We start from the raw sequence: 18,308 nt of genomic DNA, 5'->3' as shown, positions 1-18,308 counted from the left end.
TGATGAGACCCATCATAAATTGGGGGACCACTTCATTTGGAACCTCCACACTATCCACCACAAGCAGGATTTTCCTGTGGTCTAACATTTTAACTCTCATTCACATCCCCATTCTGACAGGTCGATCCATTACCTCCTCTTGTGCCAAGATGTGGCCACCTTCAGGGTGAAAGAGCAACTCCTTGTATTCTATCTTGGTACCTGATGGCATGAATATCAATTTTTCCTTCCAGTTAACAAAATTTCCACTCCCCCACCCTTCCTCTATTCCCCACTCTGATCTTTTACCTCTTCTCACCTACCGATTACTTCCCCCTGGGTCCGTGCCTCCTTCCCTTTCTCCTGTGGTCCATTCTCCTGTCCTATCAGATTCCTTCTTCTCCAGCCTTGACCTTTCCCACCCACCTGGCTTCACCTTCCAGCTAGCCTCTTTCCCCTCCCCACCTTTTTACTCTGGCATCTTCCCCCTTCCTTCTCAGTCCTGAAGAAGGGCTGCGGTCCGAAATGTCAACTGTCTATTCATATCCATAGATGCTGCCTGACCTGCTGAGTTCCTCCAGCATTTTGTGTGTGTTGCTTTAAATGCATTTGTATCCTTTTGCAGAAGGAGACCAATCCTGTAGACAATACTCCTGATGTCATCTCGACATTGCGCTATTTAATTGGATAACCTCCCTCATTTTAAACTCAATTTCCCAAGTAATAAACAGTAACATCCTGTTACTTTCATAATTACTTGCTGTACTTGCATAAGCGACTTCTGCACACCACACAATCCAATACCCAGAATAACAATAAATCGACCAAGCATAATTTCTCTTTCACAAATCCATATTGGCTTTTCACTATTACCTTTAATTTTCCCCAGTGAGCTACAGTACATTATTTAGCAAGCTCTAGCAATCACTGCAAATCGTTGCAATTAAGAAAAAACTGAAAATAACTTGCATCTATATCATATCTTTCATATCGCCTCAACCAGCTTATAACTAATTAAGTGCTTTTGAAGTAGAGTTATTGACATGATGTGAAGAAGTTCAGTTTTGGACTGGGCAAGATCCCACAAACAGTGGCATATTCTTGACCAGGCAATCTGTGGTGCTGGGTAAAAGATCGACATTGGCCAAAACACTTGGGAAATTCTGCATCACTTCTGTGGGCTCGCACAGTGTGATCTGTCGCATTAACTTGCGGGAGTAGATTGGATCGCAGTTTAAGACTGTAAACAATAAACTGCATTCCCAACAGAGCAGCAGGTGTGTCGGTTGGCTTGGATCCCTGCGCTCAAGTCTCTGGAATGGGACAACCCCACAAGCTTCTGACTCAGAGGCGAGATTGAACTGTGGTGACAAATACATAATTATCATCCACTGATGACATTTCATTCCTCCCAAAAAAAGCACATTTTAAATGAGCATTATGAGCTCATTCATAAGTATATGTTTATTATTACTGTGATAAAGAATCTTCTTCAAAGCCCTTTATCACCTCTGGGTTGCAGCCAATTGTGCATTCTCCCTAACATAAACTGATCAAGCTCCAAGAAACCAAAAGTACACGGATTAATAAAAAACTCTACTCTTAGTATACGCTATTAGGTTTCATCTCCAGAATCCATTGCAGTAAATACAGAGAACTGATCTCTACATTCAGGTTGAAGGTATTGTGATTTTACACTGGAATTCAGTGGGCTTCTGGAGATTATTTCTCCAAGGTGGAGTGTGAAAGGGGATGAGATGAAACCAGTCCTCTCCACAAACATTAAATCAGAAATCCTGTATATTTTGAGAATATCTAGTTAGCATTCATCCCCAGTGTTGTGCTTTCTTGTTTAACTGGTGTAGAATCAAAACAACAATTTGCCTTGTGGTTTACCTTGGTTCCTCTCTGAATATCTTACAACGTTGTATACAATTTATCTTTGACAGCATTGAGAAATGGACCAGAGCATCCTCTGTGAGGAATAATCACTTTCATCACAGCCTATGTTGTCAGCAACCAATAAAGCCTTCAGACATGTCAAGCTCCTGCCCTTTCTACCACGTGCACAGACCTTTTATCTGTATTTTACAGTGTAAATCAGTGCTGCAAAGTACCACTTAATTAACATCACAAAACTGGATATATGTTCTTACTCTACAAATCAGTCCTCAATACGTTCAAACAGTCCCATGCCCTAGAATGTGAAAAAAAAATGCAACAAAAGAAGGGTGCTGCTTGCATTAATTATTTACACTGCGATCTGTAGGCAGGCGTTTTATTTGTAAGTTATACCCTGCAGTCCTTAAGAAAGAGCTCTGACTCTTTTGTAGGTGATTGATGAATTGGCTTTGACTGAGGAGTATCTGAGGTGTGTGTATGGAGACAGCCGATGAGGTATGAGCCACTACACACTGCTGCCCAAGATAAAACGCTTCCATGACAGATTCCATCATCCTACAGGTATCTCACATTCAAAGCTTGGAGATGTGAATAAACTGAAGTGTAAACAAAGAACTACCCCTGCCCAGTGGGGCTGGGGGTGGGGGGGGGGGCGGTGGAGTAGGCTGATGCTTGAAATAAAATGAATTTTAAAAGGAAAAACAAAAAAAAAACACAGACACTTGAGGTGCGTGGAGACTGGGCTGTGAGGATGCTCGGCTCATTCTGAGCCCAGTCTCACGTAACTGGAACAAAGGAAAGCAGGGATGAACAAAACGATCCAATTCACCAGGTGATACCACTAGCTTCAAACATCTGCATTGTTTCTTGCAACTTATTTAATTAAAAGTGGGCTACATGATGCAGATACTGAGATGTCCGCATCATGGTAAAGCATCCCTAGTGTAGTGCACTAAAATATACTTCCTTGGTCTGCAGTGTTAATAGTGTAATAGAGTCAAAGAGTCTTAGAAATGTACAATATAGGAAAAGACCACCAGCACATGGACATTCCCCTCTTCAGGCACTAAGCCTGCAGCCTTCTATGCCTAAATAATTCAAGTGCTAATCTAGAGCCATCAGGATCCCCACTTCAACCACTCATTCAGCAGTGCGTTCAGTTTGAATAAAATGTCCCATTCATATCACATCAGAATCTCTTCCTCCACACCCCCCCCCCCCCATCCAATGCCTTCTTGTGTGGACTACATCTGGCATAGAGAAAAGTTTCCTGCCGTCTACCTTATATAACAACCCATTATTTTATCCTGCTTAGAGGGGTGGGTGTGGAAAATAGAAGAGTCTAGGACACAATGGCACAGCCTCAGAATAGAAAGATGTCCCATTAGAACATAGATGAGAAGTGATTTCTTCAGCCAGAAGGTAGTAAATCTGTGGAACTCATTGCCACAGATGGCTGTGGAGACTAAGTTATTAGGTATATCTAAAGTGAAGGTTGAAAGGTTATTGATTAGTAAGGATATCGAACGCAGGAGAGTATAGTTGAGAGGGAAAAGAAGTTAACCCTTGTCCACAGCAGAGCAGACTTGATGGGCCTTGTAGCCTCATTCTGCTCTGATGCCTCAATCATGTCCCTTTCTTAATCTCCCCCACTCTAGGGAAAATAGACCTAGATTCTCCTTTCCCTCCTCATAACTGGAATGATCCAACTCAGGCAACGTGCTGGTGAATCTCCTCCACACCATTTCCACTGTTATCAAACCCTTCCTATAATGTGGCACCCAGAACTCCACACAATGCCCCATTTGCGGTTGAATCAAAGCTTTATGAAGATGAACCATACTCTCCCTGCTTTGGTGTGCAATGCCATGACTGATGAAGGCCAAAGGCCAATATATCCTTTGCGTTCCTAATCACTTTATGTGCATGCACTGTTATCATCAAGATATCAAGACCTGTACTCCAAGTCTTTCTGTTCCTCAGTAATCGCTAGGATCTTACTATTCAGGTATGTGACCTAGTCTCAGTAAAAACTCACAAAGTATATCATCATACATTTGTCTGAAATGGTCTCCATTTGACATTTTTCATTCAATTTTACCAACATCTCAATATCACCCTGCAACCCAAAGCTAACTACAACTCAACACTATCCACAACTCAGTGAAACTTCATGTCATCTGAATGCCTCCCATGTCCACCTTCAAATCAAAGTTCAAAGTAAACTAACTAACAGAGTACATAATTCACATCTGTTGGCACCAATGACATAGGTGGAAAGGGGGAAAGGCCCTGTGCAGTGAGTATAGAGAGCTAGGGAAGAGGGGGAAGAGCCAAACCTCCAAGGTAGTAATCTCCAGATTATTCCCAGTACCACATTCCATTCAGGACAGTAATAGGGTGATAGAACAGATGAAAGAGTGGCTGAGGAGGTCGTATAGGGTGCAGGGTTTCAGGTTCCTGGATTTTTGGGATCAGTTCTGCAAAAGGAGTAACCTGTGTAAAATGAGTGTGACAGGGGCCAATATCCCAGTGGGCAGGTTTTGCTGGAGCTGTTGGGGAGGATTTAAACTAATCTGGCAGGCAAATGGGAGTCAGAGTGCTAGTCTGAGGATGGGGCAGTGGGTATTCTAGTTGATGCGTTGTGTAATGAGATGGTGAGTGAGGATAGGCTGATGTGAGGGCAAAACTGCAGGGAAACCGGACTTTGAAAGTAGATTCTGGAATGGTTCCCAAGGACTGGAAAGTTGCAAGTGTCACTCCAGTCTTCAAGAAGGGAAGGAGGCAGAAGAAAGAAAATTATAGGCCAGTTAGCCTGACTTCAGTGGTTGGGAAGATGTTTGATCCATTATTAAGGATCTGGATTGGGGGTGTTTGGAGACATAATAAAGTAGGCCGAAGTCAGCATGGTTTTCTTAAGGGAACATTTTGTCTGTCAAATCTGTTGGAATTCCTTGAGGAAATAGCAGACAGGACAGACAAAGGAGGGTCAGTGGACGTTGTGTATTTGGATTTTCAGAAGGACTTTAACAAGGTGCCGCATATGAGGCTGCTTAACAAGATAAGAGCCCACAGTATTACAGGAAAACTACTAGCATGGAAAGAATATTAGCTGACTAGCAGGAGGCAAAGAGTGGCCATGAAGGGAGCATTTTCTGGTTAGCCGCCAGTGACTGGTGGTGTTCCACAGGGGATGACATTGAGGCCACTTTATTTTGCATTATATGGCAATGATTTGGATGATGCAATTGATAGCTTTGTGGCCATGTTTGCAGATGATGCAAAGGTTTGTAGTGGGGCAGGTAGCATTGATGAAATAGGGAATCTGCTGTAGGATTGGTAAAATAGGCAAATTAGTGGTAGATAGAATATAGGGTAGGAAAGTGTATGGTCATGCACTTTGGCAGAAGGAATAAAGGTGAGAACTATTTTCTAACTGAGGAGAAAACTGAAAAATTAGAGGTACAAAGGGACTTGGGAATCCTTGTGCAGGATTCCCTAAAGGTTAACTTGTAGGTTCAGTCGGTGGTGAAGAAGGCAAATGAAATATTATCATTCATTTCACGAAGACTAGAATATAAGAGCAAGGGTGTAATGTGTGAATGAAAGGGTTAACATATGAGGAACATTTGTCGGCTCTCAGCATGTATTCACTGGTGTTTGGAAGAATGAGAGAGGATGTCATTGAAATTTGTCAAATATTGAAAGGCTTGGATACAGTGGATGTGTAGAGAATGCTTCCTATGGTGGGTGAGGCTAGGACCAGAGAACACAGCGTCAGAATAGAGGGATAGATAGATAGATAGATACTTTATTCATCCCCATGGGGAAATTCAACTTTTTTCCAATGTCCCATACACTTGTTGTAGCAAACTAATTACATACAATACTTAACTCAGTAAAAAATATGATATGCATCTAAATCACTACGTATTTCAAAAAGCATTAATAATAGCTTTTAAAAAGTTCTTAAGTCCTGGCGGTAGAATTGTAAAGCCTAATGGCATTGGGGAATATTGACCTCTTCATCCTGTCTGAGGAGCATTGCATCGATAGTAACCTGTCGCTGAAACTGCTTCTCTGTCTCTGGATGGTGCTATGTAGAGGATGTTCAGAGTTATCCATAATTGACCGTAGCCTACTCAGCGCCCTTCGCTCAGCTACCGATGTTAAACTCTCCAGTACTTTGCCCACGACAGAGCCCGCCTTCCTTACCAGCTTATTAAGACGTGAGGCGTCCCTCTTCTTAATGCTTCCTCCCCAACACGCCACCACAAAGAAGAGGGCGCTCTCCACAACTGACCTATAGATGTCCATTTAGAACAGAAATGAAGAGGAATTTCTTTAGCCAGAGGGTGGTGAATCTGCGGAATTCATTGGCATCGTTGGTTGTGGAGTCATTGAGTATATTTAAAGCAGAGTTTGATAAGTTCGTGATTAGTAAGGGCATCAAAGGTTATGGAAGAAGGCAGTGGAATGTGATTGAGAGGGAAAATATATCAGCCATAATGGAATGTGGAGCAGGCACGATGGGCTGAATGGCCTAACTCTGCTCTTATCCCTTATATTACAACCAGGAAAAGTCCCAACATTGATCCCTGAGGAACATCACAATTAACATCAGCAATTACTAAAATACCCCTCTACCATCATCCTCCATTACCTGTTGTCGACTCTGTTTCAGATCTAATTTGACAAGTATCCTTGGATCCCAAAGACCCTAATCTTTTGGACTAGTCTCCTCTGTGGGACCTTAACGATGCCATACTGAAGTCCATGGAAAACACATCAATTGTTCTGTTCTCATTGATATGTTTGGTTCCATCTTCAAAAAGTTCAGTCAGATTGATCAGGCTTGTTCTGCCCTTGACAAAATCGCAATAGCTGTTACTGATTAGACCCTGTCTTTAACCCTGCCCCTCAGAATTTTCTCCAATAACATCCCTATTATTGATATTAGGCTCATATGTCCTTTCCCTGATATCCTTGATGGGGGGGTGGGGTGGGGGCAGCACACTCTCACGTGTTAACTAGTGGAGTTTTGGAAGGCAAAGGCAGACTGAAAGTTTAGGAAAGTGGTCGAAATGTGTGACAGGCTTGTTCAATGCAGGTAGAACGGCAACTTTGTGCTCCCTGTCGATCTCCGTGATTTCAATGTACAGCCAGTGCCTTGACAGCTAAAATATTGTAACTGGCAGACACCGCTTAAAGTAATTCTGCACCTCTTGAAGGAGGTGCTTTAGAGTAGTTACAGGTAGACACACTGATCTGGGGAAAAGAAAAACATCTGAAAGTTAAGCTCCATGTTGGACTGGGGACCTTGCTGGAGGAGATTAAAGAATGTGATGGAAGGCTAGGTGGCCTTACAGATAAAATCTTTGATGGCAGCAGGAGCTGTCAATAGCAGGAATCAAGAACCAAGGGTATTGATGCAACACCAGCTGATTCCTTTTGACTTTTCCTTTAAGTCTATAGAGCTTTTGATGCTTTCAGTTTTTCAAGTTCTCTGATATCTGCATTGATGGAAATTTGTCCTGATTTCAAAGCTTAGACACAAATCAGTTGCTCCAGGACAAGAGTACATTAAAACATAGAACACAGAACTGGCCTTTTGGTCCATGATGTTGTACCAACCTTTTAATCTACTCCAAGAACAAATTAACCCTTTCCTCCTATATAGCCCTCCAATTTTTCTCTCACCCATGTACTTATCTAAGAGTTTCTTAAATGCCTCTAATGTATCTGCTTCTACCACCACCCCCGGCAGGGTGTTCCACACACACACTAAGTAAAATCCAACTCCTGACATTCCCCCTATACTTTTCTCCAATCACCTTAAAATTATGTCCCCTTGTATTTGCCATTTCTGCCCTGTGAAAAAGTCTCTGGTTATCCAATCGATCTATGCCTCATATCATCGAATATATCTCTATCAAATCCCCTCTCACCCTTTTACTCTCCAAAAAGAAAAGTCCCAAGTCGCTCAGCCTATCCTTGTAAGACATGCACTCTGGTCCAGGCAGCATCCTGGTGACTCTCCTCTGCGCCCTTTCTAAAGCTTCCACATCCTTCCTTTAATGGCATGACTAGGACTGAACGCAATGCGGTCTATCAAGGGTTTTATAGAGCTGCAACATTACCTCAATTCCCTAGAATGAAATCCAACACACCAGATGCCTTCTTAACAACTCAGGCAGCATCCCTTTTATATACAAGATGGCAGAGTGAATGAGCAGTAGGCAGACGGATCAGGATTTCTGCTAGAGAGGAAAGGGGAGAGCCAGTCAAAAAAATTCAGCAACCATCATGATTTGAACGGATTGTTACACAACTGGGTTTTAGAGCTGACTGAGAGCTATAAGCTGTGTGAGCCTTTGATCAAGAGGCTATTTAACCGGGGCGGGGGGGGGGGGTGGGTAGACTGGGATTAAATTCAAGGCATGACATTAAAACTGAATCTGGGTCTGTAAGTATCATTCAGTCCTGCTTTTTAACATTTTAAAGTCATACACTTCTGCAGAGCTGTTGGAGGAGAGTTCCAGTGGGAAGTGGATATTTTGGGAGGAGTGGGGTTTATCCAGAGTCCAGACAAGCTGTGTGAGGGCATGAGGAAGTTGGCATGAGTGGGATCAGCAGAAAGCGAGTGGGCCGAAACAGGAGGGTGAGGGAAGTGATCAGAACTGAGAAAGAGGGGTTTTGAAGTCAAGGTTCTGGAGGTTTTGTCTGGTGGATCAGTGAGGGTGTGAGGGCTAGAGTGCAGGTTGCAGCCGGTGAAGAAAGGTGATGCCCACGGCTCTCCCAGAGGCCACTTCTCACTGCCAAGCTGCATGGTCTGGTCCCCTTTAACTAATGTAAAGGAAGTCCCTGCAAAGTCCGACTCCAACTTAAGCACCTCTCAGCTTACAGAAGGCATGCACGTCTAGACAAAAATCTCAGAAGGCGGACAGCACTGCCCATGTCTGAGCTCCTTCCCCTACTACCACATCAGGTGCGCTGAATACTCCGAAGGAACACAATGTACTTCCTAATCCCTGTATGTCCCTGATTTTCCTTTGTGATTGATTTTTCACTGAACTGCTTAATGTACAAAAATGTGGCACTGTGCAAGGCAATTTCCATCATGGGTATTTTGTTTAAGATTTTATGTTCTTATGAATTGGCTTTCTGTAGTATTGCTCACAACTGAGAGCCATGAATCAGTTGACTGATAAATTAGTGTGCCACTTCAAGGCACTAGTTAGATACTTCCTAGAGGGACTGGTCTTGATAAGCATATCCCACGCTTGATTACAAATTGATTACCATGGCCTTCGAATTTTTCTGCCGTTTGCTGTTGGGCCTCACCATGGGGCAGGTTGGTTCTCTGATGACCAGAAAGTCCTTCTTAAATTACAAAAGGCTCTCTCTTTTTGCACGTTTTTTAAAAATATGTGTTTGACCTCTCATGCTGCAAAACACAGAGACATCTCTTCATAATCAAGAGTTGTAACTGAGTTGGTATCTCTCCATCACTGTAACCTCATCTGAAATAGTCCAGTTTAAATGGGAAAATATATGTAAATATACCCAATCCCTATTTTTAACATAATTATTTCTGCCCCTTCTCTATTTCCATCTAGTCCAAGAGCAGGACAAGGTTAAGCAATTTGATTCTATTACTAATCCAGACATAATACTTAGAATGTAAAAACAAATCTGACAGCAAGTATCTTTTTTTTAACATGTAACCATGTTGTCTGCGGTGATAACTGTGGGGTAATGAGGTTGCGTAAAATGAAATATGGAGATAAAAAAACTTTTCATGAAAATATAACACTTTGGCTACATTACTTGTATCATGTCTGTTCATCCATCTGTGATAAAAGTATAGGTAGAATTTGACAATTCAACCAATGAAGAAGTTTCTGAGTTGATTTCATTAAGTTATGATATATTTCCAGATGCACCAGTGGTGCAGAGAATGAACATTTAGGAATTGGATGGAGTGTGATTTAAACAGGCTCTTTTGTCTTAAATGGCGCCAGACCTCTTGGGAGTTATGCAGCTGTTCTCATCCAGAAATGTGAAGCAAATTCCATCATATTCCTGATTTATTTCTTGTGGGGACAATAAAAAGAAATCAAACCAGATGGGAGTTAACCACTGCAGAATATCCAGTCTCCAACCTCCTCAATGATGATGGTGATGGTGACTTCTCTAATGATAATGTGAGGGAAGGGGCTGGGGAATTAGTAATAATGTTGCTTCATTTCTGGATAATGTTGGAGGCAATCATTGCCTGACACCTGACAGGTATGAAGCAATACTGCTACCAAATATTTATCAACCAACTCTGGACATTATCTGCATTTTCTGCATTCATTACCTGAGGAAGCTGTGGTAAATGTTGAACAGTTATCCGTTTCTGACCTTGTGATAATTATTATATCAGTAATATCAGTACATCTGTCAATCATCTCAGCCAAGTAGTTTAGAATTATCACAAGGATTTCAACTAATCAAAGCTTCCCTTCTTGGGGTTAGTTCCATTCCTCTTTTACTATCAATTGTTTGACAATGCCATTCCAGCATCTTGATGAACTGTCTGAATTTAGAAACAATAAAGAAGAGGATCATCGAAAATAAAACAACCAGTTTTTTTTTATTCTTTTCTTAGATTTTCAGAAGCTTTTTGTTCTTTTAGAGCTTGCTCACTCTGCTTTTGCAGTTTCTCAGCTCCCACAGCCCAGGGAGTAAGGTTGGCCCAGGCTCATGTCAGGAAGCCATGTTTTGAGGAATGTTGTTGTCCTTAAGCTGTTTACAATTGATGAATCATCTGATGTGCTTGTGAGAACAAAGTAACTGGCATTTCGTTTTGGGTAGAAATTTTACTGCAAGAACTTATTTTCTTCTCTAAACTCAAATCAGATCTTCTCAAGCTGTGTAGTATTTTCAAGGGCATGTCTGTGGCCTTGGAGAATCTAGTAATAAATTGTGTGCATCTACTATGCTGGTTATCCCTGTTCTAATTTCCTTGCTCTTCAGTTTTTATAGACTTGATTAAGTGACTTGCTCCATTCAGCCTGATAATTTCCAGTAACACACACAAAATGCTGCAGGAATTCAGCAGGCCAGGCGGCATCTACGGGAAAAGCACAGTCGACGTTTTGGGCCGAAACCCTTCGGCAGGACTATTTTGTTAGAGGAACCCCTGCCAATTGAGCACAATATTCAAGTTCTATTTACTGAGCAAAGTAACATGTTTTTGCTGACTGTTTAAAATCCAGTTTTGAAATCCAACTGCTAAGATTTGGATCAGACTCATGCTGTTAAATACCATTTAATAACAGCACCTCCTACATCATTAAACTAAATCAGTAAGTTAGGCATTAAAAGGACTTCCAGATCTTGTATGATTTGTAAATTAAATTCTGATGAACTTCAGATATTTGAAATAATTATAAACAAGCTATTATGTGAATGTATTGGTACTGGTTTATTACTGACACATGTATCAAGATACAGGGCATGTCTTGCATGTTGTTTATATAAATCAAACAACACAGTGCATTGAACTAGAATAAGGTAAAACAATGGCAATGCAGAATTAAGTGTAAAAGCTACCAAAAAGTGCAGTGCAGTAAACAATAGCAGCGAGATAGATTGATAAGTGAAGAATCCATCTTATTATTTATTTTATTTTTATTTAGAGATACAGCACGGAACAGGCTTTTCCGGCCCAACGAGCCACGCATCCCAGCAATCTATTTAACTCTAACCTAATCACAGGACAACTTGCGATGATCAATTAACTTAATAACCAGTACGTCTTTGGACTGTGGGAGGAAACCCCACAGTCATGGGGAGAATGCAAACTCCTTACGTATGACACCAGAACTGAACTCCCAACTCCAATGCCCCGGGCTGAAGTAGCTGACCGCTGTGCTGACATGGTGCATTCAAGGGTGCGGTTAAAGGTCAGATAACAGTGGGGTAGAAATTGCTCTTGAGCCTGGTACAACATGCTTTCAGGCTTTTGTATCTTCTGCTTGATGGCAGTAGGGAGAAGTGAGAATGTCCAGTGTAGGTGGGATCTTTGATTATGTTGGCTGCTTTACTGAGACCACGAGGAGTATAGACAGAGTCCTTAGAGGGGAGGCTGGTTCATGTCATATGCTGAACTGTGTCCACAACTTTCTGCAGTTTCTTGCAGTCACATGCACAGCAGTCGTCACAGCAAGCCAATATGCACCCAGGCAAAATGCTTGATATGGTGCATCAATAAAAACTGGTAATAGTCGACAGGGACATGCCAAATTGCTTTAGCCTCCTGAGGTGATGGAGACATCAGTGTGCTTTCTTGGCCATGACATCAATGGAATTGGACCAGGACAGGCTATTGCTTATGTTCACACACTGGAACTTGCAGATCTCAACCGTCTCAACGTCAACACCATTGAGGTAGATCACAGTACGTGCACTACCCCTCTTTCTGAAGTCAATGATCAGCCCTTTTGTTGACATTGAAGGAAAGGTTGTTGGCATGACACCATGTCACTAAGCTCTCTACCTCCTTCCTGTACTCCGACTCATTGTTATTTGAGATGCAGCCCCAAACAGTGGTATCATCTGCAAATGTGGAGATAGAGCAGAACCTAGTCACATAGTCATGAATCATCATTAAAATGAATTGCTAGTTAGTAATAATAATTTTCAGGGATTAAGAATGATAACTAAAATATTTCTAACTGAAGTATCATAAACTTAAATTTCATCTTAATTCCTTTTTTCAAATTGTATCATTCTTAACTATTAATAGTTCTGCTGTGTTGAAAGCTAAATATGAAATGCTGAAGTTACTCCTGGTAAGTAATAAGTCGAATTTGTTATTATTGAATATATATTTGGAAAAATTAGCTAAGTTATTTCATCTCATGTTACGGATCCCTTTTATGTTGCAATGATTAGATCAGTGTAAATTATTGAGAATTAGAAAGTTTGAACACAAGCTTCTTCTCCTCTGTTCTGCTGTTTGGTAATTATTTGACATTTAAATTGACGCTTCCCTGATAAAATTTTCCATCAAGAAACTCAAAATATGAACAAAGACTTGTGGTTCAATGCTTGTTCATATTTATCCTCCAAAAATCTGACAGATAATTAATTATTCATTTCACTTTAGTTCCAAAATGCCACATTTTCTAAGTATTGTCTGCTTTTCTAATGTCATTTAAAGTGCTGGAATTTTTTTTAAATCTCTTAAAGTAGAAAGATCAATACATTCAAGGATTATTTTATAAAATTATGAAAACCAAGAGTATGTCTTTCATGTCACTTTCAAAGATGAATCTTTATAATTTAATTGTGTCCTTTATTTCAATCTTTATCATTCAACTGTGTTCTTTACTACAAAAAAAATAATTCCCTATAAAGATAAAGATAGTGGGAAAGTGCTCAACCAGGCGATTAGAAAGGCCAAAAGGGGCCAGAAAATGTCCTTGGTGAGCAGGATCAAGGATAATCCCAAAAGCACTTTATACTTGAATTAAGAAGAGGATGACAAAGGAATCAGAGCAAGTGGCTGAAGTACTAAATGAGCACTTATGTTGGTATTTACTGAGCAGAAAGATTGGAGGATAATGGAGTTAGAAAGGGGCATGCTGGGATATTTTGAGATTAAGAAGAAGATATTGTTGGGTCTTCTGAAAAGCATTAAGGTTCATAAGTTCCCAGAACCTAACGTTATATATCCAGGAATATTGAAAGAAGCAAGTGAGGAGATTGCTGGGGCTTTGACAAGGATCTTTGTGTCCTCACTAGGAAAAGGCAAGATTCTAGAGGACTGAAAATTAGCAATTATTGTGCCTCTTATTTAAGAAAGGAAATCGAGATAATTCTGGTAACTATAGGCAGTGGTAGGAAAGCTACTGGAAAGGACACTAAGTGTTAGGATTTATCCCCATTTGGAAAGGAATGGCCTACTTAAGGACAGGCAACATGGCTTTAAGCAGGACAAGTCATGCCTTACAAACTTGATAGAGCTTTTGAGGAGGCACCAAAGAAGCTAGATTAGGGTAAGCCAGTGGACATGGGCTTTAGTTATACATTTGCAAGTTTCCTCATGATTCATGATTGTAGATTGATTCAGAAGATTAAGATGTATGGGGTCTAGGGTGAACTGCAAGATTGGATGTAGAACTGACTTCCCCATAGGGTAGTGGCGGAAGACTGCTATTCCAGCTGGAGGTCTGTGACCAGTGATTGGAGCTGTGCCCTCTGTTGTTTGTGATCCTTTCTATCAATTATTTGAATGAAAATGTAGATTGGTGGATTTACCATATATGTTTGCAGCTGAAACCAAGATTGTGGAGTTGTGGACAGCGTAAAGAACAAGGAATACAGCATGATATACGGTGGATCAGTTATCGATATGGGCAGAGAAGTGGCAGATGATGTTCAATCCCAGAAAAAGTGAGGAGTTACACTTTGGAATGTCAAATGAAAGGAGAAAGAAGATTCTTAAAAGTAGATCCCTTAATAGCATTGAGGTACTGGGGGATCTTGAGGTTCAGTCCATCATTCCCTGAAATTGGCTACAAAAATGTTTAAGGTGGTAAAGAAGGCAAATAGGGATGTTGAGTATAAAAGTAGGGGAGTCAGGCTGCAGCTATATAAAACATCAGTCAGCTTGGAGTATTGTGTGCAGTTCTAGTCACCCCATTATGGGAAGAATGTAGGAGCTGTGGAAAAGGTGTGGAAGACATTTATCACAAACATTATCATTGGAGAGTGTCCAGAAGAGGTTCATGAGGATGATTCTGAGAATGAAGAGGTTAACATATGAGGAGCGTTTGGCAGCTTTGGGCCTGCACTCACTGGAATTTAGAAGAATGCGAGGGGATCTCCTTGAAACCTACCAAATATTGAAAGGACTAGATAGGGCGGATGTGGAGAGGATGTTTCCTATGGTGGGGGTATCCAGAACTAGAGGGTGCAGCCTCATATTTGAGGGGTGGCCCTTTAGAATAGAGGTAAGGAGGAATATTTTTAGCCAGAGAGCAGCAAATCTGTGGAATGCTCTGCCACAGACTGCAGTGGAGGCCAAGTCCATGGGTATATTTAAGGTGGAAATTGATTGTTTCCTGAGTGGTCAAGGCATCAAAGGATATGGTAAGAAGGCAAGTGTATGGGTTTGAGTGGGATCCGGGATCAGCCATGATGGAATGGTGTAGCAGACTCGATGGGCTGAATGGCCTAATTCTGTTCCTATGTCTTATGGTCTTAAATCCACCTGGATTGGAGGGTATGAGCTACAGGGAAAGATTAGATAAACTTGGGTTATTATCAGAAGCTGAAGAGAGAGCAGAGAGATGTTTTTAAAATTATGTGAGGTTTCGATAGGATAGGCAAACAGAAATGTTTCCCTGGGCTAGAAATGTCAAATTTCAGAGAACGTGATTTAAATGTTAGAATGGGAAATTTAAAGACAACATGAGGGCAATTTTATTTTTTACCTGGAAAGTAGTAGGGGCCTGGAAAGGGTTACCAGGGGTAGGAGTGGAAGTAGGCAGTTTGGTGGGGTTCAAAAGGCTTTCGGGTAAACGCATGAATATGAAGGGAATGGAAAGATAGAAAAATAGGAAACCTACAGCACCTTCGGCCCACAATACTGTGCTGAACATCTACTTACTTAGAAATCACGTAAGGTTACCCATAGCCCTCTATTTTTCTAAGCTCCATGTAGCTCTCCAGGAGTTTCTACAAGACCCTGTCGTATCCACCTCCACCTCTGTTGCCGGCAGCCCACTTACCACACTCACCACTCTCTGTGTAAAAAACTTACCCCTGACATCTCCTCTGCACCTTAAAGCTCTGCCCTCTCAATATGGACATTTAGTACAAATTAGCATCAAGCTTGGCTAAACATCATGACCTGAATGGCCTGTCCAGCGCTCTACTGTTCTCTATCTTCTAACTATCTATTTACAAGCAGAGGCATATGCAAGGGTGGGTCAGGAGATACAAGTCTTCCTCCTGCACTCATATTTCCTCCACCCTTCCACCATTGTAGTCCATGCCGGGTGTTTCCAAAAGACTACTCCTCCAAAAGCAGTCAAATTTAAATTCCTGCACATGTGCCGGCTTAAAATAATTCTCTTAGGATACTGTATAAGTCTGCAATTAATTTGAATCAGCAAATAGTGTTTTTCAGAATCATTGCCTGCTGCTGTAATATTTCAGAATTTTTTCCCCCAGTGGATGGTGCAAACTCTCTAAAATACTAAATAACATGCCCACCAGCCCACCGCCAATTAAATGACTAAGGTTTATTCACACATCCATAATTCCAGTAAAGATTCAAGATAAAAACTGTTAATGACTAACCAAAGATATGATCTTAAACATAAGAGATTCTGCAGATGCTGCAAATCCAGAGTGGTACATATAAAATGCTGGAGGAACTCAGGAAGATCAAGAGTCTCAGCCCAAAACGTTGTCTCTTTATACCAATGCTGCCTGACCTGCTGAGTTTCTCCAACATTTTGAATATGTTACTCTGATCTTAAACCTGTGTTTTAACATCAGTAGTAACAACCAGAACCTCTGTGCCCATTGCCTGACTAAAATGAAATGGATACCATCTCACTCCACGGGGCAGCCTGCCAATATGGGTACATTTCTCCCACTCAGAATGGCAGAAAAGATTTCATACCATCTCTTGTGAACCCACTTTCAGCTAACAGTAGCTCGATGAGACTAAAGAGATGCCAGTAACTTTGGTACTGTGGCACCACCTGCAGACAGCTAACAAATTTACACAATCTTCTATTACACCAAGAACTTTATTGAAAGATGCATGTTGAACTAAATTAACTTCTATCATAAATCACCACCTTAGATGAAAATCCTTACAATAGACTACTGTCCATGGCTCCTTAGCAAAGGGTTTGACCAATCAGGAAAGATTGGGCTTACTTTCGCCAGAAACAGGAAGGGAGGAAGGACGCCTACCAGAAGTAGGTCTTGGTAGGACAGACATAGATTTAGGTGTTGTCACTGGTGGAGACTCCAAAATGAGTGGAAATAATAAGAATCCATAAACAAATACAGATTGGAATTCAGATAGAGAATGAGTTCTTCACATTAAGAAATAGTTTAAATGTTGAAATGATTATCATGTTTAACAGTTAAAGTAAATGGCATTCATGTTTTTAAGAGGAAGTCCCAATAAACACATAAGGGGGGAAAAATAGAAGGAAATGCTTTTGGAGCTAAACGAAGTAGGGTTGGAAGAAACTCATGAGAAGAGACAACCCTGTCAGTACTCTGAAAGATGCGAAGTTACAGCATGGGACTACCCTACAGAAAGTGAGACTAGATTTTTTGGGGAATGTGTGGTTCCAGATTCGGAGAAGTGCTGTAGAGCTTTCAAAATATAATGGTATTATGGTTGACAAACACATTAAATTACTCATAGTGGGTATTGTATAATATTATCATGTGTTTTGCCTACACCACAAAATTTGGACAACATTTAGTAATTATGCCATTTTAATAGGAATCCATTATGGAGAAGCTTTCATGTTCCCACTATATAATGCAAATTGTTATTTTTCCTCCCAGCTGAAACCAGCTGGCATTTTGATGATCTATTAGCATTAAAGGCTGCTGCATTGTGTTCGGTGTGCTGTTTTGGTCTCAAAGTAGATTAACATATTTTTCCAGAGAAGTCATGAGATGGTGGTGAAAATAAATCACTTCAATTGCAAAAAATCTGAAATAGAACTTGGAAATCTTGTAAGCACATAAGGTAGCATCTGTGGAGCAAGAAACAGAATTAATGTTTCAGATTGATGACTTTTCATCGGAACTGGAATATTGAGAACAAGTCACCAGCAAGTGAACAAAGGGGACTGATAGATGCAGGACAATACAAAGAGAACTGAGCGGCAGGGTAAAAGAGCACCTGTGAGACAAGGAACAAAAATAAATATTTTCTTTCCTGATAGTAAGTCCTGATGAAGGGTCTCAGTTCTAAATGTCAGCTGCCTATTCCTCTCCATAGATGCTGTCGGACCTGTTGAGTTCCTCCAGCACTTTGTGTATGTTGTTCTGGATTTCCAGCATCTGCAGAATCTGTTATGTCTAAGAAATATGTTCATCTTTCACAGACCTAGGACATCCAAAAATACCTTATATGCAATCAATTTCTTCTAATATATAACCCCCTACTAATAATTTTGCACACTGCATCTTCCCGTAAACAGCAATGACGTGATGACCAAATGATCTGTTCGACTGTCGATTGAAGAATGAGTTTGGCAAGGGCACTGTTGGGAAAACTCATTTCCCCACACTTCAGATTTGTGCTCTGGAATTGCTACAACCAGATGACAGGACAACAGGGAGTCGGTTTAACATCTCATCTGACAGATGGCACCTCCATT

The sequence above is a fragment of the Hemitrygon akajei genome, chromosome 11, assembly GCF_048418815.1.
Source record: "Hemitrygon akajei chromosome 11, sHemAka1.3, whole genome shotgun sequence".
Lineage (NCBI taxonomy): Eukaryota > Metazoa > Chordata > Chondrichthyes > Myliobatiformes > Dasyatidae > Hemitrygon > Hemitrygon akajei.
This window is presented reverse-complemented; position numbering follows the sequence as displayed.